This window comes from Malania oleifera, chromosome 5 (genome assembly GCF_029873635.1).
Source record: "Malania oleifera isolate guangnan ecotype guangnan chromosome 5, ASM2987363v1, whole genome shotgun sequence".
Taxonomy (NCBI): domain Eukaryota; kingdom Viridiplantae; phylum Streptophyta; class Magnoliopsida; order Santalales; family Ximeniaceae; genus Malania; species Malania oleifera.
Genome location: NC_080421.1, coordinates 69,149,144 through 69,173,921, shown reverse-complemented (window position 1 = coordinate 69,173,921; position 24,778 = coordinate 69,149,144). Strand labels below are relative to the sequence as shown.

Here is a 24,778-nt window from a genome sequence, read left to right as displayed (position 1 = left end):
TCATTAATGTAGGGTATTAGCGCCGAATTACAATTCGCACTAATAGTCAGTATTAGTGAAGGATTAAAATCGCCACTAATCGTACAATAATTGGTTAAGGATTTAAATTCGTCACTAACAAGCCTACTATTAGTGTGAATTTAATCCTTCACTAATACCCTACGATTTAGTACAAATTTTAATCCTTCATTAATAATTAAAAAGTTTAAATTTTTTTTAATATACTAGTTTTTTATCATGAGTTCATGTAAAATCTTGTAATTACATTTTTGCATACATAACCTGAAACCATATTACTACAAATTCATAAATTATTCAAAATTTCAAATTCAAAAACAATTCCAATTACAATAAAGATATAACAGCTGTTAGATAACAAATTTTTTTAAAAAAAAATTCAAAATTCACATACAAATAGATATCAAATTCAATTTAAAATTAAAATTCCATTTGTTACAATAACAATAAAAATTATAAGAAATAATCACAGTTGCATCTGGCGACTTTAGGCGATGTATGACATTGCGCTGATGTTAATAACATCTGCGAACTACAAATTAAGAATCATAAATAAAAATTATATACAATGGAGAGCATATAAAGAGAGCTGCGCTTATATAATCAGCAGGAAAATATAAGAGTACAACTGTACAATAATTTTCTATCCTAAATGAATATTGAAATGAATGTGAATGATGTACGCTAAATATATACACTTGCCCTGCCTCAAATCCCACGCACGTAAACACTTTAACTCGTTCTCAAAGCAGAATATCCCTGGTGGTGTACAAATTGATAACGTTTATAATCCATAGTTTGAAAGAAAATGATAATGCCATGTATGTTATAGGATTCAAATATAGGGCTTCATGGAATGACGTTCGTTTTAACTTTCACTCACATCATTTAAACAAATTAACATTTCATTGTATCATAATTATCTTTGCACATGATTTTTTTTTTTTTGAAAAAATTTAATAAAATTTTGGCAGCAGGCCGTTTGTAATTGACCTTGCTCATAAAACCTGTACCTAAACTGGTGTTTTCACAAAATAAAACATTCAAGCAATGCAACACCCAACCTAAAATCCGCTACGCATGCAATGTCACAATATACTTGCATCATCAGCAGTTGACGTTCACATAAACATGTATTTTGTAGTTCATTTACCATTTATAATACATAACCATCCATAAAAAAGATTAGGCAATTCGACATTTCAATCTAAATTTTTCAAAGATTTTCAGTTCACACATTTATAAATAAAACTACTTTACCTTTGCTTCCTATTCATTAAATGGATGGGTCAAAATGGCTGTAATATCAATATATTTAAAACCAAAAACAACATAATCCGAATTTCAGTTCAAAATTTGAAGTTTATTACTGGTTTTATTTCTTAATTGGTATTTTTTTTGGTCATTTTTAATCTAGGAAACATGAGGTTAGAATCATGCCATACAAATGGGGCATTCTAAAAAGTAATTCTGGGACAATTCACAAATAAATAAGTTTTTATTCTCAAACTATCTAGGAAAAAACATGAAACTCTAAGATTACGTTAGAAATGAAAAAAACAAAAGTTTTTCACGAGGCATTACTGAAACAATAACATTACGAGAAAAATTCAAAACCCATTTACTCTAGCATTCTCTAGTGTTTCATATTGTCTTCGAGTCTATAACGTTGTTGTGTGCTAGGTTGGAATGTGATAATTTAATATGGCTTCATGATTTGTAACAAAACCAGGGTTTTACTATAATATTACTAGTCATATTAAATATTCATATTCATTAATATCAATTGAAATTCATAAGATCAGTTGAGCATTAGTTCATTATACAATTGCAATTAATTTAGACATAAGAAGTCCAATAAAAAATGTGTGTCTACATCTCAAACTTCAATTTATAAAATTTCAAAAGTTTAAAAGCTATCATCCATATACTGCTCACAACAATCTTATTTCAAGGGAAAAAGCGGATTGTGAAGACGACAATATATTCTCAATGAAATAAACTCTCCAACATCACAAAAGAATAATATATAAACACGTCGTCATGAACACATTATTAATTATCAACATTAACTGAGCACGCACACACACACACACACACACATATATAAGTAGACTATTAGTGGCCAATAGATTTCGTTACTAATAACTAAAAAATCGTTACTAATATATTGACGTCATCATTAGAGCAGGAAAATGTTCGTTTAGTAACGAAAGTTTTAGTGATGCATTAGAAACCGTCACTAAAAGTACATTATTAATGATGATTTTTAGTTTGCTATTAATACTTTAATAACATTTTTTGTAGTGATAAATGGAGGATGGGCTTCTTGGGTTCTTTTAGTCGGGGTGAAATTAAGTTGAACATCATCGATAAACTAGATTAATAAGGTATGAAATACAACTCGCATACTGGAGTTTATAATCAAATTTTTTAGAAGCTTTTCATCAAATTGATAACTGCATCTTTTAAGCTTATCCATTATAGAGTCCCATTATGAATAATAAACATTTTAAGACTAGAATTTAATTATGAAGCATGGTTTTAAAAATGAATCAACAAACAAATCTTGAATCCAGTGACAATAATTCTGGTGATGAATATGATGACACCTGGGGCACTTTTGTAATACCTATTTGTAGCGTACTAAGTTGTATGCGTGTGCTTGTGCCATACTTTTTGTTATGTTAAACAAGAAAAAGAAAAAGAAAAAGAAAAAGAAGTTGTCTCCATCAATTCCAAAGAGGGAGGTAGTGGTATGCCAAGGGATTAGTTTTAGCCCTAATGATTAGAACAAGCTTGAAAAGCCAACCCTCAAATCATTATTAAAGGGGCAAACACGTCATTTGAAGGACACTAATCCCGGACACCATGCTAGGAATTGAGGCACAAACCATACTCATTGAACACTTTATTATAACTCTAATATCTCACCTCAGTTTAGGACAAAAATCATTTCATCTCCTCAGTTGACAGACCAGAGAATTCATATGGATCAATATAATGGATATTGCATATATATGAATCATATGCACAAATATTTTTTTGCACGCACACACACACACACACGCACACTACGACACACACATATAGGCACACTGTCACACACACACACACACACACACACACACAACCATACGCACACATGCACACGCACATGCAATCCTTTGTGGAAGAAGAAGAAGAAAAGGAGGAGGTTGCCTAAGAGCAGTGGAGGCGGAGTTGGCAAAAGGGGAAGATAGTGGAAATGTACGAGCGACGACGAGGTGTGCGGTGGCTCGAGACTCAGTGGTGGGAGGATGCCGCTGCGCGCAAAGAGGATGAGCGAGGAGTAGGAGGGAGGAGAAAGCCAAGAGGGGCATGGAGGAGATGGCAGGAAAGAGGGAGGAGCAGGCCAGAAGGAGGAAGGTGGATGACCGAGGAGCAGGCTGAGAGGGAGAAGGGAGGATGAGCGAGGAGTAGGATTGGGAGAAGGAGGGAGGAGCAGGAGGGAGAGGAAGGAGGGAATTTGGGGGGAGTTATGGGATTAAGAGTTTTGAGTATTAGTGACGGTTTCAAAACCATCACTAATACTCTTAAATAAATTATTATTTTTAAATAAAAGAAGTATTAGTGACGGTTCCCAAATCTGTTACTAATAAAGGGCTAATAGTAACGAATCTACAAATTCATCACTAATACTGTGAAATAAATTTTTTTATTTTTTTTCAATAAAATAAGTATTAATGACGGCTCCCAAATTTGTCCCTAATAAGGGGATAATAGTGACGAATCTTCAAATTCATCACTAATATTATGAAAATTTTTTTTTATTTCTTTTAAATAAAAGAAGTATTAGTGACAGTTCTCAAATCTGTCACTAATAAAGAACTAATAGTGAAGAATCTACAAATTCGATACTAATATTGTGAAATAATTTTTTTTTTAATTTTTCAATAAAAAAAGTATTAGTGACGGCTCCCAAATATGTCACTAATAAGGGGCTAATAGTGATGAATTTGAAGATTCGTCACTAATACTGTGAAATAATTTTTTTTTAAATAATATATAGTAGTGACAGTTATCTATTCATCACTAATAAGTGTCTTTTAGTGACGGATTTAATTCATCACTAATATCACAGAAATTGTCTCTAATATTTTCCTAGGATAATTTCTGCGCGAAAAATATTTTTCTGCAATATTTTTCGATTTTTAGTGACGAAACTACTAGTGACATTTTCAAATCCATCACTAATAGTGTCGTATTAGTGACGGTTGCTAAAACTATCACTAATACCCACTTTTAGTGATGAAATTGAATCCTTCACTAATAGTTTTGTTACTAAAAATCAATTTCTTATAGTGTGCTTAATCTTGTAAGTAGTCAATGTGACATTTAATTACTAATAATGTTGTGCGTTCTCTTTTTTTGTGGACACTTATAGTGACATTTTATAGATTTTAAAAATGAGGCTAAAAAGTAATTGTGAAAATGAATACCCCCTTTATAATACTAATCAATACCCTCATGTCGTTTTACTATCTAACTTTATAAGCATTGTGCAATATGTATGTTTACTCATTTTTATTAGTAAAATAATTTATGTTCTTGATAACTCGTGTTCTTTTTTCAGTAAGTTATGCTTTTGCATGTTTATTTTATTGGCTATAAGCTAAAAAGTTGAGTGCACTCGTTGAGTTATAGTTACAAGAAGGTTATAATTAAGAAACTTTTGGTCAAATCAATTGTGTGTTGACACCTTATTTTATGGGCCAACACTATGCTAATAAATATATGCATAGAGAGAGAGAGAGCATTGCATGGGCCATGCAAAGTTTGGCCCATAAACATGCACTCAAAAGGTCATGCAGAATAAGAAAGAAGGCTAGGGCAACATTTAGGGACTTGGCAGGGGCCATGCAAGGACAACTAGGGCTGAGAAAGAAGGAGGGGCAGCAGCTATAAAGCTGTTGTCCGCATAGGACAGCAGACACACAAGGCCGCAAGGTAAAAAAATAAGAAGAGAGAGAGCGAAAAAGAAAAGAAAAAGAGAGGAAGGAGGGTACCACACAAGGAAGAAACTGCCGCAGAGAAGGAACGGCAGCTGTGTACAAACCACCATAGCCTCACCCTCTCCACACACCACCACAACCTCACCTTCTCCCTCCACCACAGCCTCACCTTCTCCCTCTCCACCCTCACACAGTGCACAACCCCTCTCCAACCCCTCTTCAAGCCCTCATGCACACACTTAACCACACAGCAGCCTCCCTCTCAGCCTCACGCCAATCCAAAACTCATCCCCTCACGACTACCTTCCTCACCTGCTCTCAGCCACGGCCCAGCCCATCTCCAACCTCCCTCACGGGCTCTTCTCCTTTTCCTTCTCCAAAGGTGAGATTTTTTTTATTTTTTTTATTTTTTTTATGGTATTTATGTTTCTTCTTGTCTTTGTTATGTTGTTATTATCATGTATATATTTTATTATTGATTATTATATTGTTATTATCATGTATATATTTATGTAATATTATTGTTTATCATGTTATATTATTATTATTATTATTATTATTATTATTATTATTATTATTATTATTATTATCATGTAGATATTCTATTATTGTTTATTATGTTAAATTGTTGTCATTATCATATTTGTATTTATGTGATATTATTGTTCATTATTTTATATTGTTGTCGTTATCATGTTCATATTTAGGTGATATTATTGGTTTTGATTTGATACTGTTAGTATTGTTATATTTATATGATATTAATATTGGGATTTGATTATCGTAATGTTGTTATTGTATTATTTTTAGTGTTTTGATTATCATCATGTTATTGTGTCACATCGCTTTTGTATTATTTTTAGGGTTTTAATTATTTTCATGTTATTATTGTTTGTGTTTTTAGGGTTTTATTATTTCATGTTATTATTGTTTATGTATTTTTAGGGTTTTGATTATTGTCTTATTTTAGAGTTTCGATTATTTTCATCTTATTGTATTTATGCAATATTATGTTTAGGGTTTGGATTATTGTCATATTTGTGTAATATTTTTAGGGTTGTGATTATTTGCATGTTATTTTTATTGTATTTATTGTAATATTATTTTTAGGGTTTTGTTTATTGTGATATTATGGTGTTATTATCTATGTGATATTTTTACGGTTTTGATTATTGCGTATTATTATTAGGGTTTTGAGTATTGCATATTATTATTATTAGGGCGTTGATTATTGCATATTTTATATTAGGGTTTTGATCATTGTATATTATTAATAGGGTGAGTTGGAAGATGAGGTTGCTGTCTTAGGGAGGTCGTCTCATCCTTATTCAACATGCTTTATCATGCATGGCGACACACACCCTAGTAGTTCTCTTAGTTCCTTTGGTGGTGATCAGAAATATTAATTCCATTCTCTTTTTTTTTTCTTTGGGGGAAGAGTAATGGTAGGACAAAAATGAAATGGTGTGCTTGGTCAAAAGTTTGTAAACCCCTAGATGAAGGGGGTGTTGGTGTAAGGGACCTTAATGACGTTCAAAGATCTTTTCACATGAAGTTTGCTTGGAAATTGATGACTTTAGATAATCTTTGGACCCATTTCCTTAAGGTTAAATACGTTAAATCTGGTCACATGACTTCAATCAATTATACTTCTACGGGCTCTCAGTTTTGGAAGACAATCTTAAAGGTCTTTCTAGATGTCTATGAGAATGTTTACGTGAATGTTAAAGAAGGAAAAGTTTCTTCTTGGTTTGATAAGGGGTTAAGCAGTGGTCCTCTCGCAGAGTGTTCTTATACGGTCCAACATCCTGAGCTTAAGATTCAATACTGCTAGGAGTCTGAAAAATGGGATACTGATATGCTGAAAGAATTAGTAGAGGTCCCCAAAACAAATGAGATTTTGTTATTGTCTATAAAGCACAAATTGGGATCTAATGTGTTTATTTGGAAGCCTTTCATAAATGGAAAATTAAGAATTAAAGGGGAGGTGATAAGAATTAAAGGGGAGTTGTACCCATGGATGGAGTGGGTCTGGCATAAACTACTACCTAAGAAAGTATCAATGTGTATGTGGAAAGCCATGTTCCAATGTCTTCCTGTTGATGAGAGAGAGCAGAAACTGGGAGTTGATATAGTTTCATGTTTCAATTGCTATGTGGATAAAAAAGAGGAATCTCTCAACCATGTTCTGAGTACAGGATCCATCGCAAGTATGGTTTGGAAGAGGGCAACGTTTGTCATGGGAATTCTAAATGTTGATGAAGAACCTTGGAGGGTGAAAACCGGCATATGGTTCAGATTTGACAAAAAATTAACCCAAAAAGGTATGATCATCGGTTTGTTACCTACTATAATTTCTTGGAGACTATGGCTTAGACGTTGTAAAGCCCACATGGAAGATAAGTATGAGTCGGGGAATACAGTTTGGTTATCAGTGAGGTTTTTGCTCGCAAAACATCCTTTAAGTCCATTCTCCCCTACATTGCTCGTGCTCCATCCATCTCATTCTCTTCATTTTCAATACTTTCCCTTACTATTTTCTCAACCTTTTCTCCATATGTTGATGCTTTGAGTTGGCGAGCATTATTATATTGAAAAGGATGAGTGACTATGATTACCAAGCTCACCATTATAACCCACTTATGGACCATCCTATTATAGCTTTTTGAATCCATTTTCAAAATCCAAATTGCTAAAGAAAGCTTGATAAAGGATTTATCTTGGAAAACCAATGACCTTTTGGGGCTTATATAAACCTCTCTCTCTCTCTCTCTCTCTCTCTAACACACACACGCGCGCGCGCGCGCGCGTGCGCACCCATGCACACACACACACGCATGTTGAGCTTTATGCCATATATTGAGGGAAACATGTGTGGATGCCGACACTACATATACATGCAACCACACAAATTTTTGGCATGCATAGCCACAATAATTGGCACTTATATAGACTTCTCTCTCTCTCTCTCTCTTACATGTATATATGCAGCTGCACAAGTGTTAGACATGCATATCTATGATAATGAGTTGTACCCTATATGTGGCCTTACCACCTACTGTTCTCCATTAAGCAATCTATTCAAAGTGTAAATAAGGAATATTTTTAATTACTTTGACACTAATGGGCACTTAGTAGTGCAATAAGAAGTTATGGTAAGTAATTAATTAATATCAACTATTAATATTTCTCTATTAAAAGTTTTGTTGTTTAATCTTATAAATAGTCAATATGAAATTCAATTACTAATAACGTCGTGTGTTTTCTTTTTTTGTCGGCACTTATAGTGACATTTTATAGATTTTAAAAATGAGGCTAAAAAGTAATTGTAAAAATGAATATACCCTTTTAGAGTACTAGTCAATAACCTTGTGATGCATAGGATGTTTGACTTTCTAACTTTATAAGCATTGTACAATATGTATGTTTACTCATTTTTATTAGTAAAATAATTTATGTTCTTGATAAACTGTGTTCTTTTTTCAGTAAGTTATGTTTGTGCATGTTTCTTTTATTGTCTATAAGCCAAAAGGCTGAGTGCACTCATTGAGCTCAAGTCAAAAGAATGTTATAATTAAGAAACTTTTGGTCAAATTAATTGTGTTGACACCTTAATTTGTCCATGGCATCATATAGAAAAAAATTAGAACTTATTTATTGTTGCATAATTGTAAAATTTTCAAAAACAATTATTAGTTTTTAAAAGTCCAAGTGTTTTTTAATTTTTGTTTTCGGGTTAGTTAAATTTCATCTTTTGCAAAACTAAAGACAAACACTTGTGGATCCCTCTTTCTCTTTCTTTCTCACCTAACCTCTTTTGCTCCTCAGGAAGCCCTCAGGCATCCTTAGGGGCATTACATGAGCATGCCTCCCTCGATTTCATCTTTCCACCTCTCATCCTTACATCTCACCATTTTATTGGAGTTTTGTCTGAAATTTTCTTTTAAAAAATATTAGGGGTGCGTTTCATAATATGGTCCCACGAGACCCATAGGGAACTCAAAGTCATATTTCACTCTTGAATTAATAGGCACTCCCTTTGCTCCTCCTCTTGATTTGTGTATGTTGTGTCGGGCACCCCACTTGTGCCAAACACCAATACTACAACTATTGCTATTGAATATATAAGAAAATTAAAGCTATGCAGAAACTAATAATAAAACAATAAAAAGAACAAGACAAGAAATTTACGAGGTTCGGTATAGAATTACCTACATCCTCGGGCGCCGATGATCAATCCACTACTTCTTGACAAAGTACAACTTTGAGGTGTGTTTTACAAATGAAGAGTTGAGCTCTTTATATAGCTTCAACCTCAAGTCTAAAAAACACTTCTCTCCAATGTGGGACCAATAATATAAAAAATTCAAAACAACCTTTTATACTAATGTGGAAGCATTCTACCAATGTGGCACAAAAACAAAAAATCTCCACCTTGACAATAAATTCAACAAATTTTTCAGTCACCAACATTTTCTGAAGTTCCACATCATCGGCGCCTTCCAAAAATATTCAGATTTGCAGGATATTGATCAAGTCCATACAATGTTTGAACTTGATTGTTGCCACAATCTTGGTCAACATATTTGCGAGATTTTCAGTTGTAGCAATCTTCTAAAGAAGTATCTTGCCTCCATCAATAATATCCCGCATAAAATGAAACTGAACGTCGATGTGCTTCGTTCGTGCATGGTAGACTTGGTTCTTTGCCAAGTGAATAGCACTCTGGCTATCACAAAATACAACCATGTGCTTCTGAACAACTCCCAAATTTTCAAGTAAACCCTACAACCAAATTGCTTCTTTAACAGCCTCAAAAGCTGCCATGTACTCTGCTTCTATTGTAGACAAAGCAATGGTAGACTGTAAGGTAGACCTCCAACTCACTGGACCATTAGCAAATGTAAAAATATATCTAGTAGTTGATCGACGTTTATCCAAATCACCTGCAAAATCCAAATCCACATATCCAACAACACGTTGATCAATATTATTATTTTTCTCAAATACTATACCAATATCAATCATATTCATAATATATCTCAAAATGTATTTCACAGCTTGCCAATGTCCTTTACCCGGATCATGCATATACCTGCTCACCATACTAACAGCTTGTGAAATATCAGGTCTAGTACAAACCATTGCATACATCAGACTACCAACAACACTTGCATAAGGAACCTGTGACATATACTTATGTTCCTCATCTGATTTAGGAGATAAAGCAACACTAAGTTTGAAATGAGGAGCAAGAGGAGTGCTTACTGGTTTTGACTACTCGGACATGCCAAAACTCTGTACTACCTTCTTCAAATATTGTTTCTGAGACAAACTAACTCTTCCTCTCATTCTGTCTCTGTGAATCTCCATGCCAAGTATCTTCTTTGCTTCACCAAGATCTTTCATCTCAAACTCTTGATTTAACTGACTTTTCAACTTGTTGATTTCTTCCCTATTCTTTGAAGCTATCAACATATCATCAACATACAAAAGTAAATATATAAAAGATCCATTTTGTAGTCTTCGAAAATAAACACAATGATCATGTTTATTTATGATGTACTTCTGATCCATCATAAACTGATGAAATCGTTTGTACCACTGTCTTGGAGACTGTTTTAAACCATACAACGATTTACCCAGTTTACATACCTAATTTTATTTTCCAGCAACCTGAAATCCATCTGGCTGAGTCATATAGATTTCCTCTTCCAAATCACCATGTAAAAATGCAGTTTTTACATCGAGTTGAACTAGTTCAAGATCAAATTGTGCTACCAAAGCCAACAAAATTCGAATGGAAGAATGTTTAACAAATGGAGAAAACACCTCATTATAATCAATGCCTTCCTTCTGTGCGTAGCCCTTAGCTACCAATCTAGCTTTGAATCGAACATTATTTGCATCTGGAAATCTTTCTTTCTTTATATAAACCCATTTACAACCAATTGTTTTCTTACCCTTGGGCAGCTGGGCTAACTCCCAAGTCTGATTCTGATGAAGAGATTGCATTTCTTCATCCATTGCTTTTTTCTACTTGTCTGATTCAGAGTTCCTCATTGCTTCTTTGAAAGTGTAAGGAACATTATCATCTACAACTGGAAGTGCATAGGCCACCATATCAGTATACTGAGAAGGTTTTCGAATTTCTCATCTTGACCTTTGAGAAATAATTGATTCTTGTTGCTGTGAAGATTCTCGAATTGAAATCTCCTCTTCTTGTACACTATTCCCCACCGTAACTGGAGAGTTACCTTGTGTAGTCTCATTTCTCACTGGGTTTCTCAAAATTGTCTCAACCTCCACCTGTTGTTGAGTACCACTAGTCTTCTCTTCAACTCGTGACTCCTTGCATATTGTTTTCTTCATCATCGCAAATTCATCAAAAGTTACATCTCTACTTAAAATCATTTTTTTTTTGTCTCTAGTCACCAAAGACGGTATCCTTTGACTCCTGCGCTTATCCCCAAGAATATTGCTTTCTTGGCTCTTGGATCCAACTTAGATTCTTTAACATGATAATAAGCCATAGTACCAAATACATGTAAAGAATCATAATCACTAGCAGGCTTTCCAAACCATACCTTATAAGGTGTTTTTCCTCCTATTGCAGATGATGGTAGACGATTGATGAGATGACATGCATATCTAATAGCCTCAGTCCAAAACCTTTTGTCTAACCCAACATTAGACAACATACATCGAACTTTCTCCAGCAAAGTCTGATTCATACACTTTGCCACCCCATTCTGTTGTGGTGTATTTTGAACTGTGAAGTGTCGAGCAATACCTTCATCCTGACATACCTTCATAAAAGGGTCACTCGTGTATTCACCACCATTATCTGATCTGAGCTGTTTAATCTTTTTGCCATTTTGAGTTTTAACTAATTTTTTCCACTTAAGGAAAATATCACACACTTCATTTTTATGTTTCATAGAATACACCCAAACTCTTCTAGAAAAATCATCAACAAAAGTGACAAAATAATGCATACCACCCAACGAAGCCGTTTTTGTGGGCCCCTATACATCTGTATGGATGTAGTCTAAAATAACTTCAGTATGGTGGATTGCTGTGCCAAATTTCACTCTAGTTTGTTTTCCTAGAATGCAATGCTCACAAAATTCAAGTTTGCACACCTTTGCACCCTTTAACAAACCTCACTTAGCTAATTGTTGCAAATATTTTTCTCCTGCATGTGCTAATCGCATATGCCATGACTTGATTGTATCTGAACCTACATCTTTCTCAAAAACAACAACTACTGAGCCAATAACTGTATTACCTTGTAAATAATACAAGTTATTTTTCCTTATTCCTTTCATTACCACCAGCGCACCTGATTTAATCTTTAAGGTTCCATCTTTTAAAGTGATAGTGAACCCTTTAGATTCTAAGGCACCCAATGAAATCAGATTCTTCTTTAGGCTTGGAACATACCTAACATCAGTCAGGGTCTTAATAGTTCCATCTTGACATTTCAACGGTATTGATCCTATTCCAATTATTTTACAAGTATTATCATTTCCCATAAAAACAACCCCACCATCTAATTCTTCAAAATTAGAAAACCATTCCCTATTGGGACACATGTGATAGGAACAACCAGAATCCAAAATCCACTCACCAATATAATGTTACGAAGATGTTCCAACAAGAGAAAAATCTAACTCACTTCCATTATTATTGGCTATATTGGCATTTAAATGTGCTTTGCCCTTATTCTTTTGCTGTAATTTAGGGCAATCTTTCTTCCAATGCCCTCTCTTACGACAAAAGGCACATTCATCTTTAGCAGGTCTCCCACGAGATTTACTCCTCCCATGAGATTTACTTTTCCTTCCAGGCATACGATTCTGAGAACGTCCCCTTATTGTTGGTGTTTCTGCTGTTTCTTTATGGACCCTCTGATCCTTCTTTCTGCATTCAGTACTAATCAATGTAATACAAACAACATCATGAGTGACTTTATCTTTCTTATACAATAAAGTGGTAGTCAAATGTTCATACTCATCAGGGAGAGAATTCATTAACAATATGGTTTTATCCTCATCTTTCACCTTTTCATCCAAATTTAACAAATCAGCCAAAATTTTATTGAAAGCATTTATGTGGTCATTAATCAAAATACATGGTTGATACTGGAAGCGAAACAATTTCTTTTTCAAATAGAGCCGATTTTCCAGACTCTTGGTCATAAATGTATCTTCCAATGTCTTCCACAATTTCTTTGCAAATGTCTCCCTCATAACACAATATTTCAGATTTTTGGCGAGACACCGACGAATCGTACCACATGCTTGATGATTGATCTTTTCCCAATCTCTGTCACCCGTATCTGCAGGTTTATCATCCAAAGCAATATCTAGTTCTTGTTGATACAAGATGTCCATCACGTCACATTGCCACATACCAAAATTATTAGTACCATCAAATTTCTCCACCTCAAATCGAGCATTAGCTATCGTCTTCGATGATGATGTCGAAGATGAAGGGGTTGGAGTTCATGTGGATAGAGTTTCTTCTACTGCTACACTAGTTTCTGCCATCTTCTATATATTCAATAGCAACCAAAAAAGCAAAAGGCCTAGGATGAATAGTACGTACCAATTGTGTCTACTCTGTTTTATCTTATGAAATTCCACTTTGACCAAGCCGACCTCCAGGGAGCGACTGAGCCGCAATGGTCTCTGAGCACTTGCTTAGATAAGGTCTTTCTTAGGCATCAAACATGGAATCAAGGATCCTAACAAAGGAACACCTTCATATCAACACTATTCAACCTAACTTTGATACCAATTGTTGTGCCGGGCACCCCACTTGTGCCAAACACCAATACTACAACCATTGCTATTGAATATATAAGAAAATTAAAGCAATGCAGAAACTAATGATAAAACAATAAAAAGAACAAGACAAGAAATTTACGAGGTTCGGTATAGAGATACCTACATCCTCGGGCGCCAATAATCAATCCACTACTTCTTAACAAAGTACAACTTTGAGGTGTGTTTTACAAATGAAGAGTTGAGCTCTTTATATAGCTTCAACCTCAAGTCTAAAAAACACTTCTCTCCAATGTGGGACAAATAATATAAATAATTCAAAACAACCTTTTATACTAATGTGGAAGCATTCTACCAATGTGGGACAAAAACAACAGTGTACACATACATATCATCGAAATTGAAAGGCAATAAAGAAAAAAAAAAAGCTTATTACATTTTAATCCATTAAAAAACCTTTACAATCCATTTAATACCTTGAAAATATATTTAAAAATGATAATCAAAAAAAAAAAATCAAATACAAATATGGAGTCTTTTGCCTTCAATCATGAAGTCTATTAGGATCCTACATTGCAAATGGTTAGATTTTTGGGGATGTGGGCCTGAGGGAGATGTATGGTAGCCATAGGGACTGCAATGAATCATCCTGAGCCATTTTGTTTTTGTCTCTCTTGACTTGGATGGTCTTATGTATGTGGGCCTGCCCACCCTTAACTTTCACTTGGCCCTTGCCTAGGCCCCCATCCCAAGCCCACCTAAGAAGTTCCCTCAACATGCCTATCCCACTGACACCACCTAAGCCTAATCCCAAACTCAACCCTCTAACATGATTTGAGCCTAAAATCCAACCTAAGAAAACTCAAAATCACAAGTCAAGAACTCAAACTTGGTCTTGGGATTCTAGAAACAATGATAAAAAAAAAAAAAAAGCAAGATTAATTTTTAACAACCAGAGAAAAACACTGTTTTCTTAGGCTATCCTGCTCATCATAAGGCTTATCGTGTATACGATCTTGAAAACAAAAAAAATTTCATCTCCAGTGATGGTACTTTTGAAGAAAATATTTTTCTCTATCATCTCATACCTCCAAATCCTCCATCTTCCCCAGTCCTTCCCCTTCATATTCATGATATCCACCCTTCCTAAACTTTACCTACCCAACCAAACACACCTACCCCTAGTCCCTCATCTCTCCCTCTTTCTCCCTTGGTATCCTCACTGACACCCTCACCCTCACCCTCTTCCCCACTGTTGACCTTATAGGTCACGCCCGATTTTGATTATGACAAATACTCATTATATCTAATGAGCGTTTGAGGTTTTGTGGAGGAACTAAAATTGATAAGATTGAGATGGGCACAAAGTAAGTAAAGCCTGAAGACCAATTATTGTTTTCAATTGTAATATATTCATTTCTAGAATTGGTCTGTAATAGTTAATTAGGGTTTTTGGTTTGTAATAAGTTCACACACATCACATGCATGATAATACATAAGCTCAAACCAACCTAAATGAAAAATGACTTTAGAAAGACCCTAGGACACACACCATTGCGCTTATGATTGTTAGGCACTTGAATAGGGTTTGTGTGTTTCAAGACAGGATCGAAAATGCACACATTGTGCACTTTTGGTCGACCGATCAAGACAGTTCGTTTTGCCCTGGTCGACCGAAACAAGCCTGAGTCAACAGTTGACCAAGGTCCTTGTCGACCGAACCAGTGTAGTTCAAAATCCCTGGTCGACAGACACCCCTTGGGGTCAACATATTGACCATCTAGTCGATCGAACCAAATTTGTACACCAACTAATTGGTCGACCGAGGGTCCTCAGGAGAAATCCCAACTGTTTGGTCGATCGAACCATTCAGTTCAAAATGTTCTGGTCGACCAAACCTCAGTAAAATGGAAAATCGCCCTTTGGACAGGCACTTTCGGTTGACCGACCATTCAGTTCATTTCTTGCCTAGTCGACCGAATCATATGAACTTTAGTCGACCGAAATGGTTCTGGTCGACTGGACCTCTCAGGTTGCCCTGATTTTTACCGCGGTTAAACATTTTTTAAATAGGGTTAAAATATTTGAAAGGCCATTAAACTTTCCTAATAATGTCCAATAGGTCCCCAATGACTATAATTCTTCCATTCTCTATAAATAGCCCATCATTTGCAAAGATTAGGCATGGATTAGCAATCTTGATTAGGAAAAATTCTCTGAAAATCCCAAAACTCATAATACTCATCTTTGAGCCTCCAACACTTATTCTTACCAGATCTTACTTCTTAAATACTTTTGCAAGTGTGATTTAAGTGTTGTTGTTCCTCAAAGGATTGCTCTCACAAGATTGTGCTTATGTGAAATGATTTTATTTGAGAGCACATCCTCAAGTGTTCTTAGGGGGCTTTATCAATAAGTCTTTCCTAAGAAGACTTCGTTGGAGCTTCTGAGTATTGCATAGTCATTGTAATATCTTGAGAAGTTTATGCTTGATTTTGGTTGCAAAAATTCTTTCTAAATCACTTTCAAATATCTAGTGTGTTTCATTTGATAAATTTTTGAAGAGATATTTGTTTATGTGAAAAAAATCTTTGTTGCAATATTCATTGATTTATATCATTTGTTGAATACAAAGATTAAACTCTTTTTACAAACAAAACATATATATTACTTAAGTATCATACAACTGAGAAAATCTGCTGATTGAAATATACATATATATTATCTGGTTAGTATCTTTGTGTGAGTTGTTAGATTGAGCACATATCGTGATACAAAGATCATACTGGTTAATACTCTCACGCACTCATTTCACTGATGGTAAACATATATATCTGAGAGTTGAAATACTAGACCACACTGAGCTTACATATTAAATCATTTTGTGGCGCGTATTTGGGTACACATCTGCTTTACATGAAAGCATAATCACTGTACCATTTTATTGTAATACACATCTGTTGTATTTCCAGGAACGGCCCTGAAGAGGGAGACTAGCCCTAGAATAGTCTCGGATTGTCTTAGACCCGGTTAGGAAAGCTAGGTGCGCCATCCTGTTAAGGCGTGTAGGTTGAGGTCAGCCCCGCTAATTGACCTGGTTGTAATCAGGTGCCGCTCCACCCTTAAGTGAGCTATTAGTGGAATCCTCAGGCTTGCGAGCTAGAGGTTGGTACGTAGGCATAGTTGGCCAAACCTTGATAACATATCGTGTGTTTGTTTATATTTTCGCACTTTATATTTACTGCACATGTATGTTAGTACGTGAATGATGTGCTTGATTTAAATTTCTGTATATTATATTTATCGGCGTAATTGGAACTGCGTGGAAAGACCCTAGATTGTAATATTCTACTAACATCTAGTTTTACCTAGGAGAAAAGTTTAAAATTCCAATTCACCCCCCCCCCCAATGGGACTACACCAATTCTAACACCCACCACCCCCTCTACCCATCTCTTCCCGGCCAAAACAAGCTGTCACACATCCCTCTTACTTGGACGATTATGTATGCCCTCTTTTACCAAATTCCTTTAGGACTTCACAAGTTTCAAGATCCTCCTCAAGTACAATTCACTGTCCCTCCTCTTTTTTATCTTATCATCATTTTTTAATCAACATTTGACTTTTCTTTCTATTATGTCCCAACATCCCGAACCTACCTCATATTCTCAAGCTATGTTACTTCCATATTGGTGTGATGCCATGGCTGCTAAAATCCAAGCCTTAGAAGCCAATCATACTTGGATTCTTCAACAGCTTCCACCTGGTAAAAAACCAATTGGCTATAAGTGGGTGTTCAAAACAAAAAATTGGGCCGATGGATCCATAGAGTGACACAAAAGTTGCTTGGTGGCCAAGGGCTACACTCAAGTAGAAGGTTTGGATTATCATGACACTTTTGCTCTTAATTTCTAAACTAGTTACTATTAGGGGTATTCTTGTAGTGGTTGCAGTTCAGAATTGACATCTCCTTCAATTGGACATCAAAGATATGCAACGCAGAAAAAAAATTGCATTCCATTCCAATGCAGATGAAAACAATCTTCACTTCCTCATACAAACATAAACAGAATGAAGGAGACCAATAAAATGGTTAGATTGAGGTTAAATTTAGTAATTGGAACACCACAAAACATATTCTTCAATTCCACACACGCACGCGCACACACACACACACACATAGTGAGAGACCTTGAATCGCATGTGGAGGTGAGACTGAGAGGCTTCAGTGTCCTTGATGAACTTGGAGTGAGAGCAATCAAGTTGGCGCATGAGGGAGTCTAAGCTCAAAGAGGTTCATTGCCTAAGGTCAGAGGTAAACCTCAGGGTTTTTTGAAACGGTGGAGACCTCATGACCTCCATTGATTTCAAAGAAGACTATACTGGTTTTCGAGAGGCCTTGGAAGACGAATTGAGATAAAAAATGAATTGCTTGGGAGAATCCACCAAAGCAGATGGAGGAGTCGCCATCGGTAGAGGCGACACCAGAAGGCTTGCCTCTGTGGATTTTCTGGACGCTCTCTTCTTCATCTCTTGACTTTGGAGGATGACAAGGGAATCATGTTTCCAATTAGAACACAATTACTAGAATCCATAATTTCAGTAATCAAATTATTATCTGTGTATAATTTTTATTGTTTAGTTCATTAATCATATAATACCAAATACTTTGAAATGTAATATATAGATATTTGGTCTGACACAATTTTTTTTAGAAAATAATATCAAATTTTATTTAAACTTCCAAAATTGTCCAAATATTTTGTACAATCCGAAGTTCAGTAGACTAAATTTTATTTTAAGAAAAATTCATTACTTATCTCTTCCTAAATAGTTAATGTCAAAAGATAATCTATATTATGAATGCATGCAGTGATAATTCTCTAACTTCCAAAATGTCATTATCAATATAAAACCCTTTATTTATAAAAACTCATCACGCACCGTAACTTCTTTCTTCTTCTCCACCTTCAACTATAAGAATTTATACCATTATTCTGCTTGAACATGATCTTTAATTATTATGATCTTCACACACACACACACACACACACACACACACACACACACACACACACACATATATATATATATATATATATATATATATATATATACACTACCTTCATGCTGAAAAATAAAGAAAATCGTAATATATAAACATACCAGTATCAGTCATAATATATGTTAACTGAGAAGAACACTTGTAAAAACCGTAGAAATTGTTTCTCTTGCTTAACCCTAATATTTTTCTTTACTTCACCAGATTTGTGGGAGTAAGGCGGATGGAAAAAGTTAAGGTAGAGAGAGGAAAATTCTTATACGTCTTCTTTTTCATTCCATTACCATATAGAATGTTATCTTACCATTCAGCTACTCCCCATAACAATAGCTAATAAATAGAAAACCTTTAAACTTCCAGCCATTAATCTCATAACATTTTTTCCAAAGCCTATCCCTTAAGTTAATCCATAACCTGACCATTCCTTGCCCTTATGATACGGGACTTATATCCTTTATGTGGGACCTATGTCATTCATGTGGAACTTATCCTTTGGGACATATCCAACATTTTCCCACTTGGCCCATATGAATGACTTTAAGTTGGATTAACAGTATAACTATAATATGCGTATAATTATTAGTTTATTCATACTTCTAGTGAGATTTTCATAATATCATAAATAAACAACTCACTAACACGAGTTATGGCAGTAAATATCATTAAAACGACATCTTCCCTTCCATGTACTACACATGTTAGCAAATCATTTAACTATAATCCATAATAGGAAGTAACCATAATGTCCCTGTAATGTCTTTTGTCAAAGACCTTTCTTGTTAACAATAATCCATCTCCATAATTACGTAATTGATGGTAAACATAAATAATATTCAGAAACTCCGTTAGTGATATCAAAATACATGTTATAAAATAAAATATAAAGATCCATAATCATACATCAGAGATTACAACAAAGACCCATGTGATCAGCAGGTTCTTCAAATGTCTTCAGTGCCAACCCCTTAGTTAAAGAATATGCTATCATGAGTTCAGTCCTTATATGTTCTATAAGCATTGTCTGTTTTCGAACTTCCTCCTTAACAACCAAATATTTGAGTTCCATGTGCTTAGCACCATTAGAATATTTGTCGTTTTTGGAGAAAAAGACTGCTGCCAAAGTATCACAATAAATTCTCAGCGACCAGACTATACTGTCGACAATCCCAAGTTCGGAGATAAAGTTTCGCAACCACAAAGCATGAATTGTGGCCTCAAAGCATCCCAAAAATTCAGCTTCCATAGTAGATGCTACTATGATAGTCTGTTTGGCGCTCTTCCATGATATTGCTCCTCTAGCTAATAGGAACAAATAACCAAAAGTTGACTTTCGACAATGAACACATCTAGAAAAATCTAAGTTGGAGTAACCAATCACCTCCAAATGATCTAATCTTTTATATGTGAGCATAAAGTGTCTCGTTCCTTTCAAATACCTCAAAACCTTCTTTGTAGCTTTCCAATGCTCCATTCTAGGATTACTTGGGTATCTCTCGAGCATTCCAACTGCAAAACTAATATCCGGTCTCATATAAGTTTGCACATACATCAAACTTCCAACAACAGATGCAAAAGGAATATTTCCCATACTTTTCTTTTTTAATTCATTTTGTGGACAATCCTTTGCACTGAACTTGTCCACTTTACAAATAGGAGTAGAAGTTGCCAAATAGTCAGCCATTTGAAATCTTTCTAGAACTTTATTAATATATCCCTTCTCAGACGACCCTAACAATCCACATAATCTATCAAGGAATATTTCAATTCCTACGACATAAGTTGCCTCACCCATATCTTTCATTTCAAAGTTCATAGAAAGAAATCTCTTGGTGTCATTCAGTAAACCAAGACCATTACTAGCAAGTAAAATATCGTCAACATACATAATCAAGAAGATAAACTTGCTCCCACTGACCTTTAGATATATACACCGGTCAACGGTATTTTCTTTAAATCCAAAGGTCGTAATGGTATCATTAAACTTTAAATACCATTGTATGGAAGCTTGTTTAAGTCCATAAATTGACTTCTTTAATTTGCAAACCATATTCTCCTTTCCGTTAATTATTAAACCTTTAGAAAGATCCATATACAACTTTTCGTCTAAATTCCCATTCAGAAAAGTACTTTTCAAATCCATTTGATGTAACTCTAAATCAAAATGAGCCACCAAAGCCATTATGATTTTGGGAGAGTTCTTTTTCAATACAGGAGAGAATGTCTCTTTGTAATCAAAACCTTCCTTTTGAGTGAAACCCTTTGCTACAAGTCTACCTTTATATCGTTCAATATTACCATTACAGTCAGGTTTGGTCTTAATAATTGATTTACATCCAATTGTTTTAAAACCTTCAAAAAAATCAATGATGTCCCAGACTTTATTCCGTTCCATAGATTTCAACTCATCATTTATAGCATTAATCCACTTTTCAGAATCATTACTTTCAATAGCTTGTGAAAAGTTAACCGGATCCTTACTAGTCCTTGAATCATATTCAGATTCCTGCAGATATACCAAATAATCATTTAAATTAATTGATCTCCTTACTCTTTGAGATTTCCTTAATGCTATTTTTTGTGATTGTTCTGAAATTGGTTCAATGGTGACATTTTCATTACGAAGTGACAAATCACCAGATTGTTGTTCAATATTATCATACTGTTCAATATCTAGAGGAACAACAATATATGTAAAAAGTCTAGATATTGGGATAGGAACCCAAATTTCTTTAATGATGACATTATGTGATACAACACTCCCACTAATTTCACCATTCTCAAGGAACTTGGCATTATTGGTTTCAACAATTCTCATACTATGGTTAAGACAATAAAACCTATACCTTTTATACTTTTTTGGGTAACTAATAATTTACCCACTCATAGTTCTAGAATCCAACTTCTTTTCATGTAGATTGTAGATTCTAACCTCTACTGGACAACGCCAAACATGAAAGTGCATTAAACTCGGTTTCTTCCTCTCCATAATTCAAAACGAGTCTTCTGAACTTCCTTACTAGGAACCCAATTAAGCACATAAACAGCTGTCTTAAGGGCCTCCATCCATAATGAAATGTACTGAGGAGTTACTTAACATACTCCTAACCATTTCCATAAGAGTACGATTACGCCTTTCAGCCACACCATTCTGCTGAGGTGTACTGAGCATTGTGTATTGTGCATAAATACCATGCTCTTCTAGGAATTTAGCATATGGTCCTGGACATTGTCTAATTCCATCATACCTACCATAATACTCACCACCTTTATCAAATCGAATGATTTTCACCTTTCTATCTAATTGTCGCTTAGCTTCAGCAATATATGCCTTTAAAGCATCTATTGCTTGAGACTTTTCATGCAACAAATAGATATAACCATATTGTGAAAAAGTATCAATAAAGGTGATAAAATACTTTTTCTCCACCAAAAGACAGTGAGTCAAAAGGTCCATATACATCAATATGAACAATCTCCAGAATATTTCCACTTCTCGTGGCCCCTTTCTTTGTATGTTTGGTTTGCTTTCTTTTAATGCAATCAACATATATATATATATATATATATATATATATATATATCGAAATCAATAAAATCAAGGTTTGTAAGAATCCCATCTTTTACTAATCTCTCCATTCTCTCCCTAGATATATGACACAGTCTTTTATGTCATAAGAAAGAAGAATTTTCATTTACTCTGCTATGTTTAATTCCAACATTATGATGCAAGGTAAGGAGTGTTTCAGCAATATTTTCATTAAAATTAAATTTATACAACCCCTCAAACAAAACACCAAAACCAACACACAAGCCACTTTTCATAAGACGAAAACCTTTATGGTCAAAATACAAACCATAACAGTCATTATCAAGTCTTGACATGGAAATTAAATTCCTAGAAATAGATGGAACATAAAAAGTATCAATTAAGTCTAAACAATGACCCGAATCTAAAAACAAATGCAAGGTTCCAACACTAACAACGGGTACTTGATTTGCATTCCCTAAGACTATAAAGTGCTCATTGTCCTTTATGTTTTGGATCATAAGGTATCTCTGCATCGAATTTGACACATGAACAGTAGAACCAGAGTTAATCCACCATGTGCTAGAAGGAACTTGTGTCATGTTTGATTTGAAGCATACATAAACTAATAGCTTACCTTTCTTTTCAAACCAAGCTTTACGTTTTGGGCAGATTTTCTTTAAATGTCCATAGCCACAACAGGAATAACACTTTGGTCCATTATGTTCCTCCTTACAAGCCTCATGTCCATAAGAAGTAATCGCTACCTTCAATGGATCTTTCTTTAAACCTTTCTTTGATTTCTTTCCTTTACTTCCAACTGCATGACTCACGACATTAATTGAATGTTGTCCTTGTTATTTAAGCCTTGCCTTTTCTTGAATTAACATGCTTGCCAATTCATTCACATTACACTTTTCTTTAATAGTGTTATAGTGAATCTGAAATGACCCATATTGAGGAGGCAAAGAATTTATAATAAGCTAAACAAGGAAGCTCTCATCAACATTCATTCCCAAAGATTTAAGTCTAGCAGCTAGATTAGTCATATCAAGGACATGTTCATTCATTCCTCGGCTACCATCAAACTTCATGGTGGAAAGTTCAGCCATTAATCTCCCTGCAAGGGACTTGTCTACTGAACAAAACCGATCTTCCACAACCTTAAGATATTCCTGTGCATTTTCAAGTTGAGGAAGCATTGACTTAATGTTATTTACAATACACATCTGCATGAGCATAATACTTAATATGTTCAACCTTTCCCGCGACTTATACAAAGCTCGCTGCTTCGAACTACTTATTTTAATAATAGGATCTGATTTATCTATTCGCAAAGTTAAGTCCAGATCCAGAACACCAAGGTGAAACTGAATTTGTTCATTTTAGTTTGAGAAATTTATCCCATTAAAGATTGGAACAGAAGAAGCTAACAAATGTAGTAAAATAGGAACAAACACTACGATAAAATGATCACAACATTAATGCTTTGAGTAAAATATTACCATTAGTAAATTGCGTTTAATCTTTGGATTAACATATGCAATATACTGACATTTACATTTACTAGTGATTTACACCCACTCAGGCATAACTGATAACCTTTTAAAGTTTGATTGGTCTATCACCTTTGGGCATCTATCCCAATTTCACTACCATTCTTTCAATTTTCTTGACTAATTCAAGGATTATTTGAAAGTTGGTGCACCTTTGGGTCAACCTTAATGATCAAATAACCATTCTGTAATAATTTTTGCAAAATCATATTTCAATTCAACGTTTATAACTTTTCTTATCAATATCACTTTGGTGACAGCATGCTAACCATAAAATAAACATTTGATTGATACCTCATGAAAAATTGTCCTAGTTCATAGCAAATAACCAATTCCCCACTATAAGAAATTTACATGCTTTCTTTTATGTAAATTCGATAGCTCATGCATGCATAAACGTAATTGTTCTTCGGATACAAATGAGTCCAAAACATGCCATTATTATCAATTTACTTTTACAAAACATGTGAGTGTTCTATTCTTAATCAAGCAATAAAATGGTTTGCATGCATTTCATTTAACAACCCATAGTAGTATCACTGTCCAGGGGAAAATCGTCAATGATTTTAGGCTGCTTCAAACAAACCATCGACGGTTTTTCTAGAGCTTAGAAAAATTCGCTCTCGGTATTTCAATTCGTCGACGATTTCAGAAAAACCGTCGACAATTTTGTTCGGCCAACAAGTTCATAGTTCTAAACTATAATTTTTTAGACCAAAAAAGCTCAATAAATCCATCAAATATCACATAAATTTTTAGGAATCATATATCATATGAATTTTTTTTCGATTCGAGAAAAAATATCATGAACTTAAACTTTCATAGGAAAC

General features: G+C 34.6%; 2 long non-coding RNA genes across 2 annotated transcripts in view; one reads left to right on the top strand and one right to left on the bottom strand.

The window, feature by feature from the left end:
- Window positions 1–7,734, top strand: part of LOC131156254 (uncharacterized) — a 14,289-nt gene extending 6,555 nt beyond the window's left edge. The window contains exon 2 of the long non-coding RNA XR_009136939.1: window positions 7,618–7,734. This is a non-coding gene — a long non-coding RNA (uncharacterized LOC131156254). The remainder of the gene's footprint in view (window positions 1–7,617) is intronic.
- LOC131156253 (uncharacterized) overlaps window positions 1–7,740 on the bottom strand; it is a 28,204-nt gene extending 20,464 nt beyond the window's left edge. The window contains exon 1 of the long non-coding RNA XR_009136938.1: window positions 7,537–7,740. This is a non-coding gene — a long non-coding RNA (uncharacterized LOC131156253). The remainder of the gene's footprint in view (window positions 1–7,536) is intronic.
- Window positions 7,741–24,778: the final 17,038 nt, after the last annotated feature.